At 41.2% G+C, this 26,732-nt stretch overlaps 1 long non-coding RNA gene across 1 annotated transcript in view; it reads left to right on the top strand.

Annotated features, from left to right (window-relative positions):
* The window catches only part of LOC131274111 (uncharacterized), a 33,530-nt gene extending 10,124 nt beyond the window's left edge, over nt 1-23,406 (top strand). The window contains exon 3 of the long non-coding RNA XR_009181322.2: nt 23,185-23,406. This is a non-coding gene — a long non-coding RNA (uncharacterized lncRNA). The remainder of the gene's footprint in view (nt 1-23,184) is intronic.
* Nucleotides 23,407-26,732: the final 3,326 nt, after the last annotated feature.

The raw sequence follows: 26,732 nt of genomic DNA, 5'->3' as shown, positions 1-26,732 counted from the left end.
AGATATGGAACCCCAGGAAGGTTAAGGGGGGTTCAAATTTGACCTTGTCATTCTGGATTGTTAAGCCAATGGCGGACAGATTATGCCGAAGTTGAGAGAGGACATACTGCAGCTTCTCATGGGTCTCACATGCGACCAGGACATCATCCATATAGTGAATGAGGTAGCCCAGATCTCGCAAGGGGGCGACTGCCGCGTTCACATACAGCTGGCAGATGGCCGGGCTATTGCGCATGCCTTGTGGAAGGACTTTCCACTGATACCTATCGGCTGCCCCTCGGTGGTTGGGGACAGGAACAGTAAAGGCAAAGCGCGGGCGGTCCTTTTGGTGAAGCGGAATGGAAAAAAAGCAGTCCTTAATATCTAGAGTAGCCACAAAAAAGTGTTTAGGAATGGCCACTGGGTGAGGGAGTCCCGGTTGGGGAGTTCCCATGGGGAGGATATGCTTATTAATCTCCCTCAAATCATGTAGGAGGCGGTATTTGCCAGTGGCCTTCTTTTTAATAATAAAAACGGGCGAATTGTAGGGACTTGTGGACGGTTCTATATGTCCAGCTTCAAGCTGCTCTTGAACCAACTCATGAAGAGCTTGGAGTTTGTGGGATGGCAAGGGCCACTGCTCCACCCAAATAGGCTCCTCTGTATCCCACCGCAGAGGAGTGGGTGTGGGAGGTGTTAATTGAGCAGTGGCGCAAACTATTGGGGGGGCTGAGTGGTTAACTGAACACCACACTCCTCCAGGACATCTCGCCCCCAAAGTATAGTATCAAGGGTGCTAAGGAAGAGGGGCCGGAATGTGCCCACACGTCCCTCACCGTCCTCCCAGGCAATAGGGTGACTGGCGCGAAGGGAGGTAGAGGAGCCAGTGGCCCCTTGGACGGAAGGGCCTTCTTGAACAGACCACTGGGCGGCGAAATGAGCAGGGAAACAAGAGACCTCTGCACCCGAGTCGAGGGTCCCAGAATACCAGCGGTGGTGAATCTTAAACCTCATGGTAGGCCTGGTAGATGTGATGGGGACTGTCCACATCAGGGCTTTGGAAGGTTGGGACGAGGAGCCTCTTTGGGGTGGGGCTGAGGCCTGCCCCTCCTGGAGTTTAAAGATGGCTGTTGCCGCTGCAGGGGAGGCTGCATACGGCAGTCGCGAGCCCAATGGTACCCCCGGCCGCAGCAGGGGCAGGGGGTAGAAGGGCCCCGTCGGGGCGGTGGGGGGGGAGGAACAGGAGGGCCCGGCGGTGCAGAGACTGCCGGGCATTCACGGGCGAAATGTCCTGGCTCGCCACATCTAAAACAAGAGGAGTTAAGTGCCATGGCTGTCGTGACAGCCTTGGCGAAAGAAGCAGCCTGTTGGTCAAGGCCGTTACAGGCAATCACCCAATCGTCTATCGACTTTTCTCTCACGGGAGCGATCGCCTGTCGACAAATGGGGCTGGCCCCTTCAAGGATAATTTCACGGGCGAGGGCGCACTGAGCCTGTTCATCATGGACCCTGCGCTCACATGCCCGGAGGACTCTGGAAACATAGGTAGAAAAGTCCTCATCCTTGGTCTGTGTGAGCTTAGTGAACTTGTCAGCACTACTGGCAGTGCAGGCGCGAAAGGCCCGTAGGGCTACCTCACGAATCTGAAGCCAGAAGCCAGCCGGAGCACGGTAGTAGGCCGCAGCCTGGCTAAACTGACCGATGCCGGTGAAGGCTTCTGGTGGGTGATTAACACCCCTTGCAACGTTGGCCGCAACCTGCTTTTCAGCCTCGGCATGAAAATGGGCGCGCCAATTTATAAACTGGCCAGGCGTGAGGATGGCACGGGCCAGTTGGAGCCAATCGAGGGGGATGCACAGAAGGGTGGACATCTCCTCTAACAGATGCTGAGCATAAGGGCTGCCTAACCCGTCCTCCTTAACGGCCTTGCGGAGCTGTTTAACACTTTCCGCATCATGTGGGTACCATGGAAAGGGGCGCTGAGGGGTGGGAGTTACATTAAGGGGAAAGCAGGTGGTAGGAGGCGGCAGGGAGGTAGGCGGAGGTGCCCCGATGGGGGAGGAATACGGGTCCAAAAATAGGCTAGAGGGGGCCACGCATGCGGCAGCTTGCCACGGATCAGATGGAGGGGGCTGCCAGGGGGAGGCGGAGTCGGGGGGGGCCGCTGGCGCGGAGGGCACGAGAGGAGCCGTTGCCCATGCGGTGTTACAAAATGGCTGCGGGCCGTCCCCAGCGGTGCTACAAAATGGCGGGGAGGGAGCTTCCGGCCCACCCAGGCAGGAAGTCGTCGGGGGGAGGGAGGGGCAAAGGGACCTCCCCTTTACGAGCGAGGAAGAAGGCAGAAGTTCACCATCTTCACCGGCGCTCGGCACTGCTAGATTACATTGTTTAGGGGGACAATTTTTGAGCGCGTTATTAAGGCGCTCAACAAGCGACTCAGAGTCGGAATCGGAGTCGGTATCAGAATTCCAATTAGGGTCCCTGTTAAAGTCGCCGTCCTGACAATCACGGCAGCGGCGGTGGCTCGGCCGGGGGGAGTCGATGGTAGGGGCGCCTTGAAGGCAGGAGCGGATGGTAAAAAGCGCCGGTAATAAGCCAGGAGGGAATCTTTTACCTTCCTGCTCCACAGCAGAAGTGACCCTATCTATAAGGCGAGTATAGGTGTCCGGGTCCCAAAGCTGACACGTGGTAAGCCATGGATTAAAGGGGAGAAGAAGGTCCCAGTACACTTGAAGCTGTTTCAAAGAGATCTTACACCGGTGAGTGTCTAGGAGACCGGCAAGAGCCCGAACTTGTGGGGCTTGCTTAGCAGATAGGATGTTACCCATTGCTAATGGCCTTTTGGAGCCGATAAGAAAAGGGGCCCTTACCTTGAGAGCGCGGCGATGGGAGCCGAGGTGCGCGGTGAGACGAGGGGTCGGAGCCGGTGGGGCTCCGACGGTGGTCACGGGCCAAGAGAAGGCCCCGACGAGGGGAGGGCGGGACGACGAGCAGTGGAGCAAGGCAAAGGGGAGCAAGCGTGAAGGGGAGGAGGCAGAGGTGAAGGCAGGGGTGGAGGTGCTCAGGCACGTGCTCCTGAGAGTTTTATTGGCGCCTCTTAATCATAGCGGGTCGGTATAAGCCCCCGACATGGAAGGAGAAAGCCATCCAGCGATTCTCCCAGACCGCCGTGGATCGTATGAGGTAGCCAAGGCTCAGGTAGCAGCAATGTTGCACGAGAGAAGTCCCACGGTGAGAAGAGAGGAGGGGGGGGCCGCCAGGTTATGGAGTGAGGCTGTGGTGGGGTTGCCTTGCCCCACGTTGGGCGCCAACTGCGGCGGCTTGCTCAGTCAGTAGAGGTGGGGTCTGGCTGCGGACGAGGGGCCGGTCCAGCTCTGGACGAGGGGTCGGTCCCGCTTGGGACGAGGGGTCAGTCCCACTTGGGACGAGGGGTCGGTCCGGCAGCAGACGAGGGATCGGTCTCACAAGGGGTTGCGCGGTTCGGCTGACGGGGTCGCCCGGCGAAGCCGGCGACGAAGGGGTCGCCCGGCAAAGCCGGCGACGAAGGGGTCGCCCGGAGAAGCAGGCGACGAACTGGGGACAAGGGAGGCCAGGCCCTTGTCGGGGGCTCTCAGGACTGGAGGGCGCACGGCAGAAGAACTACCGCGGAGACAAGGTAAACACGCAAGTCCACTTTACTGAGGGAGAGGCAACAGTTTTATAGGGGCTGGGGAAGGCTGATTGGTCGAAGCCACGCCCTGTTCTGATTGGTTGCCGGCGAAAGGTCAGTGGGCGGTACTGGACGGGGGAGGGGTGGTGGTTAGGGATTGGCTGTCGCTGTTGCTGGGGGAAGGGGCAGGGTTTAGGGATTGGTGGCTGCTGTTGCTGGGGTGGAGGGCAGACTTGAGTTTCCCGCCCATGCCTGGCTGTTGCTGCTGTCGGGGGAAGGGAAAAGGGTGGGCTGGATTTTTCCGCCCACACCTGGCTGTTGCTGCTGTCGGGGGAAGGGAAAAGGGCGGGCTGGATTTTTCCACCCACACCTGGCTGTTGCTGCTGTCGGGGGAGGGGAAAAGGGCAGACTGGAATCCTCTGCCCTGCGCCCGCGCAGGGAGAAGGAAGAAGAAGGGTGCCGCCCCACAAGGCATCGGGTGGCGCCATCTGGGAGGAGGGGTGGCCGCAGAAGCATGGCTGCCGAGAAGGGGAGACCCGAGGGCACTCTGCGCCCATGCCGAGCTTCCTTCAGGGGTGGCGGTGGGCCCGACCAACCACCCTATTATGGGGGCAGCGGAATTAGGCCTACCGCGGCTGCTCCCCTGCCAGGCCAGCAAACCACACTTCAGCCCGAGGGGTGACCGCAATTGCTCCTTGGTGGATTGTTGCTATAGCATTAGAGAATGTGGCAAAGCTCCCAAGGATAGGACTTCAATATTATTTCAGTTGTTATGTTACTCTACCCACTGTGGCAATGCCCCATGAACATTTGAACATATTTATATACCTTGTATATATCCCCAGGTGAGCTTCCTCCCATGTTCCCCCATCATGGACACCCCACACCAATGGTCCTCCCCTACCATAGTTGTAACCCTTCTGTGATCTAAAACTTCTTCAAAAATGAAAACAAGAATATTTTCAAATTCACTTAATAGGAAAATGAAGTCATAATGAAAGGTTTAAACATAAATAAAATATATAATAATTTAAGAAAACTAAAACTAAAATAAGGTTAAAAAAGGGTATTTAAAATAAGAAAAATTAAAAATTTAAAAATTAAAAAAATTAAGTTTTGCCTTTCATCACCATAATATATGTTGTCCTATATGTACAGTTACATTTTCTTTCATTACTTCCCCAGTATTATACCTTTTTCATTTTGTCTTCAGAGAAGTTTTAGGTCACAGTAAAGTCACATATAGAATATATAGGACCCCATATATACCCAACATCCTCCCCTTTTTCCCCTTTCCTTGTTAAGAACTTTTTTACATGTGGATGGTACATTTGTTACAACTGATGTACAAGTATTAAAACATAGCTGCAAACTAAAGTCAGTGGTTTCTATTATGGTTTACATTTTAGACCAGATACTTTTATACATTTCTGATGAAATTTAACATGGCCTGTATCTGTCGTTGCAAGATCATACAGAACACTTCCTTTGCCCCCTAAATACCTACTCTTCCATTGATCTTTTCCTCCCTCTCCCTCCCCTCAGGACCCACTCTGATCACCAGGCTTCACTCCTTGAAGGACAAGATTCATAATTCTGATGACTTGACACAGTAGTCTGTCCTCCCTTATTAGGAACCACCCATACTCTCCAGAGACACCCTCCCCTGTGTTTGAGAACATATCAAGGCTCCCCTGTATGGGAGTTCAACTCCTTTCCACTCATTATATGGGTCTCCCTCCACTAATCCAACACACTATGACAACATCATCACTTGCACTTTCTCTAGAAGACTGCCCCAGGTGTGCCCTGTCCTAAATATACCTCCCTTCAACACCCTAAACCAGTAGCCCTTCCTTTTCATATTGCCAAAACAATTTTCTCAGCATTGTAGTTTCAACCACATACCTGCCAATCCCCAGTGTTCACCTGCTACCTTCCCCAACCGTTCCTCCCTTTCCATGGACCAACCAAGCCATCCTCCCTACCTAGCTCCCTGTCAAGCTTGCACCACCCAACCCAACAGTATCCCTACACCCTTGTCATATCCCTTCACTGCACAACTACTCAAACCTTATAGATTTCACCCCTATGGGATTGGGTCACAACCTTCTATCCCTTTCTATTTCCTGTAAACCTATCTTCCAGACTCTAGCTCCCTGAGTTGGCTCACTTAGCTTAATTCTTATCAAAGAGGTCATGTAATATTTGTCCTTCAATGCCTGGCTTGCTTCACTCAGCATAAGGTCCTTCAGATAGATTCATGTTATCCCATGTGTTGTACTGTATTCCTTCTTACAGTTTAATAATATTCCATTGTATGTATAGACTATATTTTGATTATCCATTCATCTCTTAATGGACACTTACGTTGATTCCAGTTTTGGCAATAGTGAACAATGCTGCTGTGAACATTGTTGTGCATAATCGGTTCTTGTCTTTGTTTTCAGTTCTTCTGGGTATATACCCAGCAGTGGAATTGATGGGTCTTATGACAGAACTACAGTTAGTTTTTTGAGGAAATCCCAAACTGTCATCCACAATGGCTGGGCCATTCTACATTCCCACCAGCAGTAGATGAGGGTTTCCATTACTCTGCATCCTCTCCAACACCTTAGTCCTCTGATTTCTTTAATGTCCGCCAGTGTAATGGAAGTAAGATGGTATCTCATTGTAGTTTTGATTTGCATTTCCCTAGTAGTGATGTTGAGCATCTTTTCATATGCTTTTTAGCCTTTTGTATTGCTTCTTTGGAGAAATGTCTGTTCAAATCACTTGCCCATTTTTTAAATGGGTTGTTTGTCTTTTTATTTTTGAGGTACAGGATTTCTTTACATGTGCAGGATATTAGGCCCCTGTCAGATATTTTGTTACCAAATACTTTCTACCATTGTTGAGGCTGTCTTTTCACTTTTGTCACAAACTCCTTTCTGGTGCAAATGGTTTTAATTTTGAGGAGGTCCCATTTATCTATGTTTTTCTTTTGTTTCTCATCCTTTGGATTTGAAGTTCATGAAGACATTTCCTATTACAAGGTCTGATAGAAGCTTCCCTACTTACCTTCCAAGGTCTTTATGGTCTTGGCTCTTATAATTAAATCTTTGATCCATCTTTAGTTAGTTTTTGTATAAGGTGTGAGATGAATATTCTTTTGGATATTCATATCCAGTCTCGAAGCACCGTTTGTTGAAAAGGCCATTCTCTCTCAGTTGAGTGGGCTTGGTGGCTTTGCTGAGGATCAAATGACTGTATATGCCATGATCAATATCAGAACTCTCAGTTCTGTTCCATTAGTTATTAAGTCTGTTCTTGTGCCAGTACCATGCAGTTTTGACCACTGTAGCTTTGTAATACACTTTAAAGTCAGGTAGTGTGATTCCTCCAATTTCATTGTACTTTGTCAATATGTCTTTGAATATTCAGGGACTCTTGCCCTTCCAAATAAATTTCATGGTAAGTCTTTCCAATCCATTTAAAAAATGCTGTGTTTTTATTGGGATTGCATTAAATCTGTAGATTAGTTTGGGTAGGATAGACATCTCAATGATATTTAGTCTTCTTATCCATGAGCAGGGAATATTCTTCCATTTATTTAAGTCTTCTTTGATTTCCTTTAATAGTTCTTTGTAGTTGTCTGCGTATAAGTCATTTAGTTCTTTAGTTAAATTATTCCTAGGTATTTTGATTTTTTAGTTTCTATTGTAAATGGTATTTTTTTCTTGATTTCCTGATCAGATTGCTCGTTATTGGTGTAGAGGAATGCTACTTATTTTTTTCCTATTGTTTAACCTTTGACTTTACTGAATGCATAAGTTCTAGAAGCTTTGTTTCTGAGGGCTTTCTATGTATAGGATCATGTCATCTGTAAATAGTGAAACTTTTACTTCTTCCTTTCCAATTTTGATGCCTTTTACATCTTTTCTGGCCTCAGTGCTCATGCAAGTACTTGTAACACAATGCTAAATAAGAGCAGTGACAGTGGGCATCCTCTTGTATCCAATCTTAGATGGAAAGCTTTTAGGATTTCACCATTGTCTTTATGATTTAGCTGTGGGTTTTTCATAAATACCTTATATTATGTTGAGGAAGTTTCCTTCTATTCCTATCTTTTGGAGTGTTTTAATCAGGAAAGGGTGTGTTTTGTCAAATTCTTTTTCTGCATCTGTAGAGATGATCATGTGTTTTTTTTCCTTTGATCTCTTTAGGTGGTATATTTTATTGATTGATTTTCTCATGTTTAATGTTCCTTGCATACCCAGGATGAAAGCCATTTAGTCATGGTGTGTAATTTGCTTGATGTGTTGTTGAATATGATTAGCAAGTATTTTGTTGAAGATTTTAGCATCTGGTTCATTAGAGATTGGTTTGTAGTTTTCCTTTCTTGTAGCATCTTTGTTTGGGTTTGGTATTAGGGTAATGTTGGCATCCTAGACTGAGGTAGGTGATGTTCCTTCTACTTCTATTTTTTGAAAGAGTTTAAGCAGGATTGGTGTTCTTTCTGGAATGTTTGGTAGAATTCACATGTGAAACTGTCATTTCCTGGGGTCTTCTTAGTTCAGAGGTTTTTGATGACTGATTCTATCTCTTTACCTGTGATTGGTCTGTTGAGTTCATTTTTCTTCTTTCACCAGTGTAAACTACTTGTGTGTTTCTAGGAATTTGCTCATTTCCTCTAAATTATTCTTTTTGGCATATAATTTTTCAAAGTATCCTCTTATGATACACTTTGTTTCTGTGGGGCCAGTGGTGATTTCCCTTTCCTCATTTCTTATTTTATGTATTTGCATCTTCTTTTGTTTTCTTTGTTAGTGTAGCTAAGGCTTTGTCAATTTTATTGAACTGTAAGAACCAGGTTTTGGTTTTATTTTTTGTAGTCCTTTCTTATTTTCAATTTCATTTAGTTCTGTATTAATCTTTGTTATGTCCTCCATTGTAATTCCTTTGGGGTTAGCTTGTTGTTCATTTTCTAGTTTCTCCAGGTGTGCAGTTACATCTTTGATTTTAGCACTTCTTTTTAATATCAACACTTATGGCTATGAATTTTCCTCTCAGTACAGTTTTTGCTGCATCCCATAGGTTATGCTATGTTGTGTTATTTCATTCATTTCAAGGTAGTTACTGAGTTTTTTGCAATTTTCTCTTTGAACCATTGATTGTCTAAGAGTGTATTGTTTAACATCCATGTCTTTGTGCCTAATCTGCTTCTCTGCTCCTTGCTGATTTCCAGCTTCAGTCCATTGTGGTCAGATAAGTTACTTTGTGTAATTTAAATCTTTCTGAATTCATTGAGAGCTGTTCTGTTGCCTAGCATATAGTCTATCCTGGAAAATGATCCATGTGCTCTCAGAAAGATTGTATATGGTACAGTATTTGAGTGTAGTGTTATGTGTATGTCAGTTAGGTCCAGATCCTCTAATGTATTATTTAGGGTCATTGCTTCTTTATTGATTCTCATTGAGATGTTCTGCCTAATGGTAATAATGGTGTGTTAAAGTTCCCCAGAGTAATTGTAGAGGCATGTATTTCCCCACTTAGTTATTTCCCTTGTTTGTCTCATGTATTTTGAGGTTCCCTGGTTTGGAGTGTAAATGTTTTTGATTGTTCTTTGTTCTTGATAGATTTCTCTTTTTTTTAAATATATAGTGTCATTTTTTTGTCTCATAATAGTTTTGCATGTAAAGTGTATTTTGTATGGTTTTTCTATAGCTACTCTCAACTTCTGATTATTGTTTGCAGGTACAATTGTTTTCCCTTCATTCACTTTCTGTCTCCTTGCATCCCTGGGTCCTTGATGAGTTTATTGTAGGCAGCATATGGATGGCTCATATTTCCTTATCCATTCTGCCAGTCTGTGTGTCTTGACTGAAGAGTTTAAGCCTTTAACATTAAATGTTATTACTGTCAGGGAATTACTTATATTAGCCACATTTTTTTAGACTTATATATGACATACGTTGTTTTTATTTCTCTTCTTATCTTTTTATTCTTACACCCTCCTCCACCTCTCTCCTTTTTTTCCTTTCATCCTAAAGAACTCCCATTAGTTTTTTTTTAAAGATTTATTTTTTAATTTACCCTTTCCCCCCAACCACCCCATAGTCTGTTCTCTGTGTCCATTTGCTGTGTGTTCTTTGTCCACTTCTGTTGTTGTCAGTGGCATGGGAATCTGTGTTTCTTTTCATTGCAACATCTTATTGTGTCAGCTCTCTATGTGTGTGGTGCCATTCCTGGGCAGACTGCACTTTCTTTCACACTGGGTGTCTCTCCTTATGGGGCACACTCTTTGTGCCTAGGGCTCCCCTATGCAGGGAGCACCCCTATGTGGCATGGCACTCCTTGTGTGCATCAGCACTGCATGTGGGCCAGCTCCACATGGGTCAAGGAGGCCCAGGGTTTGAACTGTGGCCCTCCCATGTGGTAGCAGATGCCCTATCCATGGGCCAAGTCCACTTCCCTCCTTTTAGTATTTCTTGAATGTCAGATTTCTTATTGACAAATGCTATTAATTTCTCTTTATCTGTTAATTATTGCTGTCTCCTTCATTTTTTGAATGCCAGATTTGCTGGATAGAGAATTTTTGGCAGGAAGTTTTTCTTTTAGCACCTTAACTCTGTCATACCACTGCCTTCTTGCCTGTATGGTTTCAGATGGGAAATCAGCACTTAATCTTTTTGAGCTACCCTTGTATGTGATGGATCTCTTTTCTCTTGCTACTTTCAGTATGCTGTCTTTGTCATGAGCATTGGACAATTTGACAAGTATATGTCTTTGGTAGAGCTGTTGGGATTTATACTTTTTGGGTTGTGCTTTACTTCCTGGACATGTGCATCCCTCTCCCTCAGTAGGGTTGGGAAGTTATCAGCCATCATTTCCTCCAGCACTGCTTCTGTCCCCTTTTCCTTCTCTTTTCCCTCTGGGATGCCTACAGTGCATATGTTTCTGCGATTCAAATCCTTAGGTCCCTGATGGGATTTTTCTGTCTTTTCATACTTCTGTTTTGCTATCTGATTTCAGATATACTCCCTTCCTCCTCACTGATTCTTTCCTCTGTCTGTTCACATCTGCTGTTTTGTGGTTTCAGTGTATTTTTGATTTCCTGCATTGTGGCATTAATCAACATCATATCCATTATCTTTTTACGTATGTATGTTTTCAATTTCTTCAGTATGTTCTCCCAGTGTCTTTTTTTTTAAAAGATTTTAAAATTTATTTTTCTCCCATAGGTGTGTCAGTCTCTACATACCTTCTTCATCACTTTTCCTGGCAGTCCTCAAGGTTGTTTTTTCAGGGGAAGCAGGCTTGGCCCAATGAATAGGGCATCAGCCTACTGCCTGGGAGGTCCACAGTTCATACCCCAGGCCTCCTTGCCCCATGTGGTTTTGACCCATGTACAGTACTGATACATGCAGGGATTGTCATGCCAAGCAGGGGTGTCCCCTAAGTAGGGGAGCCCCATGTGCAGGGAGTGTGCCCTGTAAGGAGAGCTGCCCAGCTTGAAAGAAAGTGCACCTGCCCAAGAATGGTGCTGCACACACGGAGAGCTGACACAACAAGATGATGAATAAAAAAGAAACAGATTCCAGGTGACACTGATAAGGACAGAAGGGGCCACAGAAGAACACACAGCAAATGGACACAGAGAGCAGACAACTGGGGGGAGGGGAAAGGGAGAGAAATCTTTAAAATGAATCTTTAAAAAAAGTTTTTTGATATTTGGTCCTCTAGAATATCCTCTCAGTTGTCTCTGTTCCCTTGAAAAAAATGCTAGCCCATAGGAAAGGAAAGAGATAAGAGAAGAAGAAGAATAGTAATAATAATGCAAAAAAGGTAAAGAGGAACTGCATAAGAGCTAGGAAACTAATGAATATAAGTAAAAAACCATAAAAAAATACAAAGGAATAAGAATAAAAAGAGTTGGAATAGAAAAAATTAAACAAGAATGAAAATAGAAAAAAAATAGAATAAATTAAAATGCCAAGCACATCAGAAGAAAGTAGAAGGAAAGAAAAAGGAAAGAGAGAAAAAATTAAGACCAAAGAAGAACTGGTAGAATGAAAGAAAAGCAATGGAAGTCAGAAGGCAGAAAAACAAAAGGAAGAGAAATAAAATAGGTTGAAAAATAAGTTTTAAAAAAAGGAACAAAGAAAGGGAAAAGAGCAAAGAATACAAAAGAGTAAGAAAGAAGCCACCCCAGAAGAGCAGCCTTCCCTCTTAGGCCCCCAGAGACCTCATAGGCTGCTGGTGTTCATCAGTCAGTCACCTACAGCCTGCCTTCCACAGGTGATGCATTCAGTTTTACCTAGTAAAATAAAGGAAAAAGGGAAAAAATCCAAGAAACCATTAAAGAAACAATAGAATCTCAGCCTTATGTCCCTATCATGAGGTGCTCACAGTGTGCCTCCTCTCTCTGGATCCCTTCACTCAGGAGGCACCAGGGCTCCAACCAGGCACCCACATGCAAGGCAGGGGCTTCCCTCTTGTGCTACAGCAGCTCTGTGAGCCAAACAGGCTTTTGGAAGCTTGTCTGGCTCTTCCAGGCCCTGTTTCCCTTCAGAGTTGGACTTTCTAACAGTTTTCAGGGGCTGGGCTAGTTGAGTGCCCATCCCTGCCCCTCCTTGATCAAGTTCCTCTCTCCCAGGGTGGCTGGGTGTGACAGCCTGCCTGAGCAGATTCCCTCTATGCTCTCCCCAGGGCCACCCCAGTGCTGGCTGGTATCCTCCTGGAGATTCAAAGGGTGCTGAGTTTTCCAAACTCACAGAAGGGAAACCACTCCCCACCCTGTGCCAGACCCCCTTCCTCCAGGGAATGCTCCCTCCCCCTCAGCTGGCCTTTGAGAACCAGGGGGTCTATGGAGGCTATTTGCCTTGAGGGTGGGGCTTTCCCACCACCTTTTCCAACCACAGGGGTGAGCACCTCATGGTTTTCCCTTGGGCTCTTTATCTCTTTGCCCAGCTCCCTCCTGAATGATGCCTGCTGCCTCCTGCTCCTTGGATTCCCAAAACAGCTCACTCAAGTTAGGCCCCTGCCCCCTCTCTGCCATTTTTTTTCAAAAGAGATCAGCAGTGCCCACTTCCATTGACACCATTTTCCAGATTAGTGCATCTACAAATTTTTAATGTGCTCAGTGAGTGAAAGGAAAACATGAGAATGGTGTGTCCCCAAGTAGAGAATATCAATAAAGGGCTAGAAAGTATTCATTTAGTGGAAATAGAAATTTTGGAGTTGAAAAATAGAATGATATGAGAACTTCTCTAGAAGTGGTCAACAGGTGTTTCCCTGACTAAAGATCTAAACAACTCCCTCAGCAGCCTGGAGTGTGCACCTTCCTATTTCAGTCCTTCCTCATCCAGATCATGTACACTCCAAAAGATGTAGCAGTGAGACCTAGTTTTCTTATTAATTTACTGGTCACTAGTGATGTTGAGTGAATTTTCATACCCTTGCTCATGCTTAACTCACTGCAGATCCTGTGATTTAGGGTATAAAGAGGAGGGTACTTGATCAATTATTTTTTCAGAGACCTCTGCTTCCTTCTGAGAACCAAAAACTGCTCCCAGCCTAAATGAAAATACAACAATGGAGAAACAGCTCCATACTCAGAGATATTCCACATCCTGGCCTCTGCATCCCCATGAGATTTACGGGGAATATTGCCCTCCATTAACAGGGAGAATTATGACTCAAATTTCTCCAAACCCCAATATCCCTCAGAGAATCCCACATATTCCTACCCAAGTCAACCAGATCTCAATGAAAGCCCTCCTCATGTTATATAAATTAGTCTACCCCAGTCTCACAAGGGAGAAAGGTGATTGTTTTCTCTATTAAAGACACTTATTGAAGCCATTTAAATTGGAGAATTGGCTTTTCCATTTCTGTAAACAAAAATGGCTGCTGGGATTTTTATAACTATTATATTGAATTTGTAGTTCCGTGTGGGTAGTATTGATATTAGAACAATACAGTCTTATCATCGTTGAACAATAGATGTCTTGCCATATGTTTAGGTCTTGTTTAGTTTCATTCAGTTATGTTTTGCTAGTGTTCATGTGTTTTATCCTTTTATTAAATTCATTTTAGCTATTTTATTTGTTAGCAGCTGATATTGAGTGGACTAATTTTTTTGTTGTGCTATATAAATAAAATTGACTTTGTGTATTTATCTCCTATGATGCAAATTTGCTTAATGCCTTTATTGTTGCATTAGTGTTGTGGCTTCTTTGGAATTATGTATTTAAAGGAGTATGTCATCTATAGGGATAGCTTTCCTTCTTCCATTCCAATATGGATGACTTTATTTCTTTTTCTTATCCAATTGCTCTGGCTCAAACTTCTAGTACAATGTTGAAAATCAGTGATGAAAGTGAGTTAACTCATCTTGTTCATGAACTGTTGGGAAGGGTTTTCAGTATTTCACTATTGAGTGTGATGTTAGCTGTGGATTTTTTAAATGCAGCTGTGAACAGAGTAGAATGACTTCCACAAATGACCATCCATGTAGTGAGCAGCAGAAAGTCCCAGATTATAGGCATCCTGTGAGTGCATTTCTGAAATCCTGGAATGTGAGTTATTTGTAGAATACCTACATTTTTGTGGTTTTGAAGAACTTAGTTCTCACTAATGTCCATATGTTCAAGGTTTAATAATAAGATCATGATAGACTATGCCTGAAATATTTTGATGTGTTCTTAAATTTTAAAAATTCAATAAACCCTATTAAATGAATTTTTCTTTCTATGGGTTATTTATAAAATAGTATTTTAATTGGAGTAAGAACAAGTATTAGCCAGAATCCTTGAGGACATGTATGTGTCTGATGATAGGTATCAAGTCATATGGTGGTAATATTGTAGTCCAGATAGAAATGATGCTGAACCTATTTGATTATGAATCTAAACCAATAAAAAAATTTCTAAATTTGCTGAATATGAACCATGATTGCTAACACCAAATATGTATGAAAATAGATTGATTTAAAACTAAATAGAAAATAACTGTAGTCATAAAGTATAAGAAACTAAAATCTAATGATTGTAGGAATACAATGCATTAAATATACAAAAACAAGATAATTCAGAAATGAAATATAGCATAACTTATTGAAATGACATACATATTGTTTTTTAATATATATAGGCTTTTATAGATCATTGATTTTGGAAATCTATAGATGTATAGAGAATGACTAGATTTTGGCAACATGGTAATGTTTCTCAAGAGAGGAGTAGATGTAAAAGGAACATTCAGTAGTCAGATGGAGAAAAAAAATAGACAAGAGAAGGTGCATAGAGGTAATGAACTGAGTGAAGATCCTTCTTGGAAGAGTAGTGGAAGTACAGAATCTGAAAATATCAGGAAGAAAGCTTCCATAATTTAAAATATTTCATAAAACATGTAGAAAGAGAAACAGAGCTGTATTGTTAGAAAGCTATTTTCAGCCTCACTTCTGTCTATAAAGTTTATTTAATCATATGAAAAACAGAGAAAAAACATAATTTTCAAGTATCAAAGTAATATAGGGAGAAAAGGAGTAGGTGCAGAGTAATCCACAACAAATGAATGAAAATTCTTTGTCATGGTCTATATTATGTACTGAAATATACTTTCTGAAAAGTAGAGAACAGGCATTAAGAAAATGAAATAATACATGGTAAGATATCATAAATTAAAAAAACTCAAAAAATGAATGAGAAGAAATAAGAAAAACGGAAATACAGCTCAAAATTGAAGTATAATCTCTAAGAAATAGGGTGACAAGATAATGCTTAAGTAGATAGAAACAGTGAAAAGCTGAAAGGGCTGAAAAATTAAATGGAAAATGTTAAAGATTAAAGAAAAACAGTCAAAAGTTGAGGAATGGTTCAGGTGATCCACTAGCTGAACCCTGGGTGCCTGAAGCAGGAAGTGGATGGGGCCATCCCCAGTCTGGAGGCCTTGGGTGGGCCCTGAGGTCTGGGTGGGGCCTGCATGTGGGCAGTGCTGAAAGCTGCCCCACTCCCTCCCACGATGCTCAGCTCCAGGCTGCAGGCCTTGGTAGATTGTGTCCAGGCTCCTTCAGCCTGGTCTTGGTGATGGCTGTGACTCCTCAGGTGCTAGGCTGCCTTCAGCTCTGTACCCTGGGGCTTTTGTGGGAGGTGTTAGTCCTGTGCACTGGGGAGGGTGCAGACCTGTGCTGAGTCTCATCCTTTAATACTGGACCTCCTGCTACTGGAGCGGAAGGTGGTGCATTCATCTGGGTGGACCTGGGGGACTCTAGATCACTGATTTGTCAGTTAAAGAAAGTCCATGAACTGGGTTTCTACAGAGCTCTTAAACAGATGAATGAGCTCCAGGATGACTGTGTGCTCCCCCTTGTTGAGGGCAGTCATGGTTTATATCCATTGTCCTGCCTTTTCATGTCACCCCCTCTCACTAAGAGTATCCTGATATGACTTTATGTTACATGGTCAGGCTATTAGGTCTATTTTGGACATTTCTTTAATAAAGGTTGACTTAATGACTGAATAACTTAAGTTAAAAAAAAAACTTGCAAAACATAGGGTGTACAATGAGACACAGGCATATATACTTGTGTCCAGATGGCTTATCCAGCAAGGAGGTGTGTGAAATTGGTAAGTGGGTGTCTGGGCGGTGGTAGAACTGAGGGAACAGGGGCTGGATGAGAGGGAGGCTTACCTTTCATTGTGTAGCTTTTTCAACATTTGATTTTTATTAAAATGAGTGTTTTTCCTACAAAATACACAATAATAAGATTCTGGGAAGGGACCATTATAGGCATTTGTCCTGTTACGTGAGTTTGCCTTCTAGGAGACCTCTAGTCAGCTGGACAATCCCAGGCAATAGGACAAAATTTTGTTTTTATGTTCATGAGAAAAATTGGTATGTGGTTTCCAGTCTTTTAATATATTTTTCTGGTTTTGCCATTGGGGTAATGTTGGCCTCATCTAGTGAGTTAGGAAGTGTTCCCTCTGCATTGTTTCTGAAAGAGATTGTGGGGATTTGGTTTCATTTTTCCTTTAATGTTTGGTAGAATTTGCTATTGAACTATCTGAACCAGGTCCTTCGTTTTTTGGAATGTTATTAATGATTCAAATTTTTAATGGTTATAGGACTATTCTGATGATATATTCTTGTGTGAGTTTTGATAATTTACATCTTTCAAGAACTTTTGAGTCATTACATCTAAGTTACCAAATTATTGGGCATAAGGATATTCATAGTCTTGTTTGATTATCCTTTTAATGTCTGTGGAAGCAGTAGTGATGACCCCTCTTCCATTCCTGGTATTAGTAATTTTTATCTTCTCTATTTTATGTTTGGTTAGCCTAGCTAGAGATTTACCAGTTTGATTAGATATTTTCAAACAACAAACTAAGGCTTTAGTTTGGGCATATATTTTCATTTATATGTCATTAATGTGCAGGAGTGCACTTGCTGGGCTGTATGATAAGTTTATGTTTAGTTGTATTGATGTGGGCTGTGGGTGGCAGGCTCTTTGTCTCCAGAGGTAACCTAAACTATCTGTGACTTGTGGGTGTGGGATGATGAAAGGTTGCAGTCCTGCCCTTGGTGAGCAGGAGACAGTTTAACAATGCAAGGCCTATAAACTTTAAGTATTCAGGGGAAATGCAAAGCAAATATGCTAAAAACTTATTGAATGCCTGAGGTCCATGCTAAAAGCTTACTAAGATGTGGAAAAATATGCTAATTCAAGCCTATTGAGAACTGAAACAGAAGGACCATTTGGCCTTTCCTCTCTGTATAAAAGGGGCTAAAAAATCTTGTTCGGGGCTCGGGATTCAAACAGAAAGTTTCCGAGTCCGGCCGGCCATCAATAAACATTTTTCCTTCTCAAAATCATTCCTGAGTCCTGGCCTCTCTATACTCAAGTAATTGAAATTCTCTCAAATTCTACAACATTTTTGGTGACCCAGATGGGACATCAAATGAAGGCCAGAGACGGTAGCATTTTGCTGCCCCTTCCAAATCCCCGAGGAAGCCGGGAGGACTCAGGTGAACCCCAAATCTGGGCACCCCTGGATTAAATTTAATCCAGAAAAGATGTGGGCTCCACCAGAATCTTCCCGACAAAAGTTGAGGGCAATGGAGGGTCTGAAGAGAAAGATTCTGGGAATGAAAAAGAACTCTGAACATGGAAGAAGGTAAGACTCCCCAGGTGAGCACAGTCTGGAAGGCCCTAGCTTTAATTGCTAGGAAGGGGAGGCTGATCACCTCCCAAGAGAACCCTAGTAGCCCCAGAAAATTGGGGGGAAGCCATTCTCTCTAGGCTTGGGAAAAGGAGAAAAACCGGGGAAAAGCCCTGGTGTTTTGGGTTTGTCTAACTGCATGTTAGAATCTGGTACTAGACTTCTATCCACTAAAGGAGTGGAGTCTTGATTTTAATAGGAAGGGCTGTTTATAGGTTCAAGTCCTAATGTCCTGGAGAAAAACTGGGAAAAAGCCCTAGTGTTTTGGGTTTGTCTAGTCTTATATCCACTAAAGGAGTGGAGTCTTGATTTTAGTAAAAAGGGCTATTTATAGGTTCAAGTCCTAATGTCCTGGAAATTGCTCTAGATTAAGAAAAACAAAACTTGGTTACAGGAAAATGGATCGGCTTTTCTGGTGGAGCTTGGTCTGGGTGTAAAGTTTAAACAGTGGAAAAAGTCTAGCTGAAATATTTTGTTATGGTGCTAAATTGTGAATGAATTTGCTTTATACCAAATGTTAAGTGTTCTGAGGTTTGTGATGGCTGTGGGGGCAGCCATGGTGAAAATATATATAAACTTGTGGGTCAGATTAGTGACCTTTGTGCTTCTGTCTTTGTCAGCTCAATGCTAGTGTTGTTGGAGTTGTGTCCTTATTAAAGTAGAATTACAGCTGAGCTGGAGCCCTCCCTTGCCATTGGCAAGGGGGTGAAATGATTATGGTGCAAAACTGAGGAGTCTGGATGTTTGCGGAGTCTAGATGTTTGTGCATGCTCTGCTGTCTTGTCTCTGGTCTGGCCCTTTGCCGGGGCTTGGAGGCCATCTGTGTCTGTGCCATGCACCCAAGTTTGTTGGGGCTGCCCCAGTCAGGGTGGCTGGGTCCCCTGGAGAGTTGCTGAATTTGAGTAGGTTTTGTCTGCCCATTTTGGCCTGAAAGCTGGAAAGGGGGGAGTGGCTTGCCCCTTTCCAGTGAGTCCACACCTTCTATTCATAAGCTGCATTCCTGTTTGATTGTTGTGCACCTGACTGCCGTGAAGGGGGTAAAAAGCAGAATCAGAATAAATGCAGTAAAATTCCCTCCCTAGGGTGTCAAAGCCAAAATACCTTTGCATTCTGCCCAGGTTCTTAGAAGGTATTGTAGTAACTTTAAGTAAGAGAATGTGTTCTTTGAAGGTAAAATTTGTCTTAAGGGTATAAATAATTATAAAAGTTTTACAAAGCATTGTTTAAATTAAGGTATTTAAATGGCTAATTGCAGAAAGTCATTATTTAACAAAAATTGAATTGATAATAATAATAAAAGGCAATTTTATAACAAACTTATTCGGCAGCCAGTCTCCCCTGCCAACTTGCTTCCAGAAAAACTGTTTCTGGTATTACATGCTACTAAGTATTTAAAGTGAAGAAAAGTTCATTATTTTAACAAACTTGTTTAGTATTAATGGCAATTATATGTTGTAAGAAGTTTGCCTGGTAACTTAGTATGTGGGATATATGGAGTGTGTTTTTATTGTTAAGGAAACAGAAGATGATTTTGTCCTAAGATAAAATGATTGATTATTGGAAAGAGTAGAGTGTGGGACAGAACCTGAATGAATACTGAAAGTGTAGAAGGTTTGTGGAAGGAAAATTTTTATGATTAAAATTGAGTAAGATCAATATACAAAGAAAATCTTTTATCAAATAGCTTCTTGTGCTTTAACCTTATCATTTCCTCATTGTTTGAAGAAGTCTTACCTCTTTTAAAAGAACATTTATGTTCTAGAAATCAAATCCTGAAAAGTAGCTGCTTTTTATTTCAAACTAACTGCAAGAAATTTATTTTAAAGGAAAAATTTTACTTTAAAGGAAAAATTAAAGTAATGGTTAAGTTAATTTAATATGTTATAAGTTGAATGAAAAGTATTTAAAGGTGTTATAAAATTAATAGGTCTTTAAAAAAATTAATAAAAAGTGTAACTAAGAGTTAAAAAAATTTATAAATGCATTTATATTATAAAACAGTGGAAAGACAATAACTGAAATTATAGCTGGGTAAATTTAACCTGAAACTATTATTTAAGTGTAAATTCTAAACTAACCTTTCCTTTGTTTATGGTTACTTCAAGCCTAACCTCACCCTTTGCCTTTTCCTATGGTTATTTCATAATTGAGAAGAGCTGGGACATTGCTGTCTCCTCTCCTGGTATTAGTAACCCTTTCTCTCATGAATTCAAGCGTAAACTAAATAAATTGCTGCGTGATGGAATAAGGTTAAATGACCACTGGAGTTTTATTATCTCCAAAAATCAAAAAGGGGGGTCGAGGGGGAGAAGTCTCCTGCCTTGACAGTCAGTGTTCCTAAGAGTGGCAATTCATGAGAGAAACCAGTCTGTCTCCCTTAGGCTTCAAATAGCTTCAGTAAATATATATAAAATTAATCTTGTTGCTTATCCAAAATTCTGCTAAATTCAAAGTAAAATATAAAGTTCTGAAACAAAAAAATAGTGCTAAAGCATTGAGAACATTTTGGTTACAATCCATTAAGAAAGAAAATTCTTGTGTAAAACTGCATAGTCATGGTATAAAACTGCACAGTCATAGTGCAAATTAAAGAGTTTCAAGAGTCTTTGAAATGTTTTGCAGTCACACTTGTTTTGTAAGAATTAGAAGTTTAAAGTACTAAAGTTATGTTGTGTCAAACTATTCATGTCTGCCTATTTGCTCAAATTGTTGAGGTTAAATATGCAGTTATAAGTAATATATATTTTGGGACCCCAAATTAAGCTAAACAGTATATAAAATAATGCAAATTATAAATAATATCAATGAGTTTTGTTTCTGTGTCTAACTCTTTGTGTCTGCCCATTTGCTCACTGTATGTCTTCATACATCAGGATAATAATATCAAATTAACAAATGAAAATTCTTAGAGCTCTATTCAAATTGTTAATTAAATATGTATTATATATGTAAATAAATATTCTTAAAGCCCAAATTAAACTAAGCAGGATGAAAAAGTCATAGAAATCTGATTATAGAAATCATTGGGAAAGGGCCTTCTCTTTGCAAGAGATTTAAAGGCAAGACTAGGTGTGGCAGATTAAACCTATCTACTAGGCTAGGGAATTAAGAATCAGTTTGCCCTGTAATTTCCCAGTTTAAACCTTTTGTCAGCCATAAAATGTAAAAAGACAAAGATTAGGTTAATTTTCACATAAGAAAAATGTTGATGTAACCTGGTGGCCTGCTGCCTCAGTCTCCCACTCCTGGGTTGGACAGCAGTGGAGGAGACCAGTTTAGGCCAGTCCTGTGGGCAGTGGAAGGATGCCCAAGAAGGAGCTAAGTCAGTGCCATTTCAGCACTAAATTCTATTCCTTATTTGACAAAGGGGAGCAGGTAAAAAATAAAATGGTTGGAATGTGATAGAGGAAGCAGTTAAATCACAAACTTTTGCATGGGAAAGTTAAATCTCAGATAAGATGTAACTTCTGAAGTATCCAATCTATGGAAAAACAGGAAGAGCTTGCATGCTAGGCTTGGGGGTATAAATTGTGTCATTTTTTTTTGTTCGGGGCACCAGCCATATCTGGCTCTGCGCCCCTTCTTGCAAGATTGAAAATAAATTATTTTCTTCTCCACAATCTGGTGAGCCTTATTTTCTTCCAGAAGATTTTTTTCCAACAAAATAAAGGTAATTAGTGGCTCTATTAACAAATTTCAGTAAGTAAAGGAAAGTCCATAAAAACTATGGAGAGATCTTTCCTGGGTTATGATTTTAAAAAATTAAGTAATTGTGTAATGTGTTTTAAAACTTGGTAGTCAGTATGCTTTAAAATTATTAATTTTCATAACTTAAAGAAAAGAAGTTTTTAGCTTCCTGTAAGGGAAAAAGAGAACATTCCTTGCATAAACTATTATGGTTTCAATTTTATTTAACTTGAGTGTAATCTCCCATAGTTAATTTATAAACTAAATTAACATTATATATACAAAATCTTTAGAGTAATGAAAATTGTAAGTTCACATTGGTGAAATTAGGCTAAAGGAAAAAGATTGTAGATATGCTCTCTTAAATAAATAGAGTAAATTTCTTTGGTAATTGTAATTTAATAAGTTTATTTAAACATGAAATGTCTAAGTCAATGTGGTTATAGTCAGTTATAAGGAGGTTGTAAAACATCTGCCAAACTGAAAATGTTTAAATAGTTCTAGTTCTAGAAGTCATTGTCAACTAAAACTTAGATTGGTATTGGTAGCAGAAATAACTTAATGATAATAAAACCTGTCTGAAGGCCACCGCAAAGTACATATATAAGTAAATGGTAATAAAAAGTTATCTTGATTCTATTGGAAATCTTCTGTTTTCATTTTAAAAATGAAAAATAATATTTTTCTTCTATTACTAAAGTACCTACTGTTATCTTCATAGTAAAATTGTGTAAGTGAACAGTCATTTGATATATGTGTTGCATTAAGTTGTTTAAAATATATATGAAAACAAGGAATAAACTTTAACATTGTCAAACTCTTGTGCAGTCAAACCAGGCCTTGAATACATTACAGGTGGCCTCTCCATGTGAGTTATTGGCTAGGCTGGTCACTGACCCCTCAATTAAAAATATTTGCTATCAGCCTCTGGTTCTGCTTCTGAAGTCAATGGAAACTACATTGCAGTTTCAAGTTCCTGCAGCAGCCAATAATGACTCGGTACAGCCAAGTGTACAATGGATATCGCCTCCAGACTGGCACTGTTCCATAGTGCCAGAGAGCACTATGCACCAGGCTAGTAGAATACTGGAAATTCTCTCTAAGATCAAGGATGCTGCGACTTGCTCACTGCGTTGAAGAACATGCTAAGTGGAGCCATGATACCAGGATACAGTAAGTGAAACTTAAACACAATTGGCATTATGGCCTGCTCTCATGGAGAGATAACATGTAAAGTATTACAAACCTGAAACTCAAAACTAATAATTGCAACTCTGAATCCTTATGCATTAAGTAATACGTTAGTTAATATTAAGTGCTATACTTTTATCCTGTACTAAATATATGAATAATAATTATAACATTATCTTTTCTATTTTGGATCAAGTGCAGAAGTATATTAGACATGTTAAATTCTTGGTAAAATCATTTTCTAAACAGTTAAAAACATGTCTATAGACTAAGGTGGCAGTCTCAGCCAGTCTCAGTCAACTTCTATATTCTACTGTACTCTGCTGTGTAGCAAAGGTGAGGCTTGCTTGCTGATGGTGAGTCACCTATTGAACAAGTCAAAATTGCTAGAAATTGTACAATTAAAACCAAGGTGTAAAAAAAACAACAAAAAAAAACCCCTTTATTCTGTAGTTCTGATCACTCCCACAGGTGAAAACAAAGAGAATTTCCAACTTAGTGTTCTAATCCTGAGTGAAGCCAGTTGCCCAAGGAGTGCCAGTTCACCAGGCGCATCTGACAGAGCGAATGAGTGCCAATCATTGAACAGCTTGGAATGTGTCTTCAGACAAAGCTAAGTGTCTGTTGCAATTTCTCTCTAAAGATGAATAACTTAAAAAAGAATATATATTCTGTTCCCACCAGCTTTGAAGGAGTGCCATCTTTATAGGCACCTAACCTTGTCTACTTCTGTAATCCAATCTGTCCTCTTTTAAAAATGGGTATTCCAAATTTTTAATTACGTTTGTTTCTTTCAGAGTGAACATTCTTATTAACCATATGAAAACTTCATCCAACTTCATACAGAATGCCAGATCCATCTTCCTCCAGTTAGAATAAATTAAGAGTTTTACACCTTATTAGGCAATGACTACAGCCCATGGCCAGCAGGAAGCAGTTACAGAAAAGAGATCCATCTCCCTTCAGCACCCCTTTTAAATTAAAGGTGTAAGCTCTTCAAGGGTAAAATAAAATTAATAGATGGATCTGGAACCTGACTGGAAATCCATGTGAGCATTGGTGGCCACAGGATGACCGCAGGAGGCCCCCGCCCCAGGATTCTGCTGTCCAGAATGAAAACTTCTAAACTCTTAAAAAAACAGTCCTGGATGCTACACTAAAGATTGATAAATAATCAATCAAAACAACAAACAGCCATCTACCTCATAACTCCAACAATAATTATGCCAAAGCTTAGCAAGTTAAACTTTGGAATGTGGGGAAATGGTGTGGGCTCTGGGTGGCAGGTTCTTTGTCTCCAGAGGTAACCTAAACTATCTGTGACTTGTGGGTGTGGGATGATGAAAGGTTGCAGTACTGCCCTTGGCGAGCAGGAGACAGTTTAACAATGCAAGGACTACAAACTTTAAGTATTCAGGGGAAATGCAAAGCAAATATGCTAAAAGCTTATTGAATGCCTGAGGTCCATGCTAAAAGCTTACTAAGATGTGGAAATGTATGCTAATTCAAGCCTATTGAGAACTGAAACAGAAGGACCATTTGGCCTTTCCTCTCTATATAAAAGGGACTAAAAAATCTTGTTCGGGGCTCGGGATTCAAACAGAAAGTTCCCGAGTCTGACCGGCTGTCAATAAACATTTTTCCTTCTCAAAATCATTCCTGAGTCCTGGCCTCTCTATACTCAAGTAATTGAACTTCTCTCAAATTCTACAAAAGTATAAGAAACTGCTAATTTTCAGAGTGACTGTACCATTTTACATTCCCTTATGCAATGTATGAGAGATTCAGTTTTTCTGCATTCTCACCAGCATTTGGTATTGTCACCTTATGTTTTGGTTGTTTTAATAGTGTGTAGTTACATATCATAATGGTGTAGTTTGCATTTCCCTAATGGCTAATTATATCCAGCATCTCTTCCTGTACTTATTTCCCATCCATTCATCTAGTACGGTGAAATATTTGCTCATATATAGTGCCCATTTTCTAATAGGATTTTTAAAAAAAATTTTTTATTTCCCTTCCCCCCTTGCAGCTTTCTTGCTGTGTCCATTCTCTGCACACTCTTCTGTAATTTTTTTTTGCTTGTCTCCCTCCTTTGTTGTGTGACCTGGCTGAGTCAGCTCTCCACAGTGCCTGTGGGACAGGCTGCGATCCACAGCCTGTGGGCAAGCCTGTCTTCACAGGGAGGCCCTGGGTTCACATCCCAGAACCCAGGGCCTCCCATATGGTAGATGGGAGCCCAACTGATTGAGCCACAGCCACTTCCCAGGATTTTTTCATGGTTGAATTTTGAGAATTTTGGAAATTCTTTTGATTTATTCTAGATATCTGGGGTTTTTTTGGTATTAGGCCCAGGGGTTGAACCTAGGACCTCATTAGTGGGAAGCCAGTCTTCTACCACCAAGCCACATGGGCTCCCCTGAAATTTTTTTGTTTGCTTGTTTTTTGTTTTTATTTTAGTAAGTACTTGGACCAGAACCCAGAACCTCTTGTGGGAAGCAGGCGCTCAACTGCTTGAGCCACATCCACTCCCAATATTGTAGATAGCTGTTCCAGATACCAGTTTCAGATTGTCTAGGTATGTGTTCTTTCTTAGTCATAGTTAAGTTTACAAATATTATTCCCTGTCTGTAGTTTGCCTTTATAGTTTCTTTTTTTCAGATCTGTAGTTTTAAAATTTGGTGAAGAGCCATGTATCATTTTTATTTTTTATGGAATCTCATTCAATGCACTCTCTCTTCAGAATCTGGTTCCATGTTTTCACATATCAACTAGTTTTGATGAGACCCCAGTCTTTCTCTTGCCTAACATCACAACTTCATTGATACTTCTGCTTCAATGTCACAATTTAAAAAAACATTTGTTTTCATTATTTTTAAAGGAGCTTTAGTTGCCATAGATGTTCCATCAAAAATATAGAGGGTTCCCGTATACCCTACTCCTTCCCCCTAACACACTTTTCCCCGTGAACATCATCTTTCATTAGTGTGGTTCATTTGTTTCATGGGATGAGCACATATTGAAGCATTGCTGTTAAGCATGGTCTATAGTTTGCATGATGTTTCAACTTTGCACAGCACATTTTTATAAATTTTGAGAAAATGTATAATGACTTGTATCTGTTATTGCAGTATCATGCAAAATTATTACAGTGTTTGAAAAATGCCCCCTGTTACACCTATTCTTCCCTCTCCCTCCCCTCAGAACCTCTTGTGTCCACTGTCTTTGTATCACTGTTACAAGTTCTTCCATTATTAGGATAATAGTCTACTTAATCCATACTTGCATTCCTCCTATTTGTTCATTCCTCTGTCTTTTGGAGTTGGGATTGTGTCACTTTCTTACCCCACAGTAATCCAGCAACAGCTACTTCAAATATGTGTAAAACCTGACCACCTGGTTTCCCTAACTGCTGCTGCTCTGTCTAACCCACCATATCACTTGCCTGGACTACTGTGATAGCTCCCTAACTGGTCTGCCTTTAGACCTGTTTGCTACTGTGGTCCCTTTTTACCTAGCAGTCCGAGTGATCCTGTTAAAACCTAAGGCAAGCCTTGGTCCTTGTTTTTCTTCACTGAAAGCCGCATGCCTTCCCAGCTTACGGTAAAATGCAAGAGTATTATACTGGACTACAAGAACCTCCACAATGTGTGTCCCAAGTTTTAAAAGCAGTTTTATTGAGATATAGTTACATACCATATAATCTATCCAAGGTGTACTTTAGTATAATTACAGATTTGTGCATTCCTCACCACAATCAAGTTTAGGATATTTTCATCTCTCTTAGAAGGAAAGCCATAATATACTCCTTAGAAGACACCTCTCAATCCCTCTATCATTCCCCAGCCCTACATAACCATTATAAATTTCATCTCTATAAATTTATATTTACAGTTTATATTAATGAAATCATAGAATATGTGGTACTTTGCATCTAGTTTCTTTCACTTAGCATAATGCTTTCTTAAATTACTACAGTTGTTTAAATGATGGAAGTTGTATGTTTACAGAAAATTCAT

Source organism: Dasypus novemcinctus, chromosome 17 (assembly GCF_030445035.2).
Source record: "Dasypus novemcinctus isolate mDasNov1 chromosome 17, mDasNov1.1.hap2, whole genome shotgun sequence".
NCBI classification, from domain to species: domain Eukaryota; kingdom Metazoa; phylum Chordata; class Mammalia; order Cingulata; family Dasypodidae; genus Dasypus; species Dasypus novemcinctus.
Note: the sequence above shows the minus strand (reverse complement) of the source record. Positions and strands in the feature narration are given on the sequence as shown.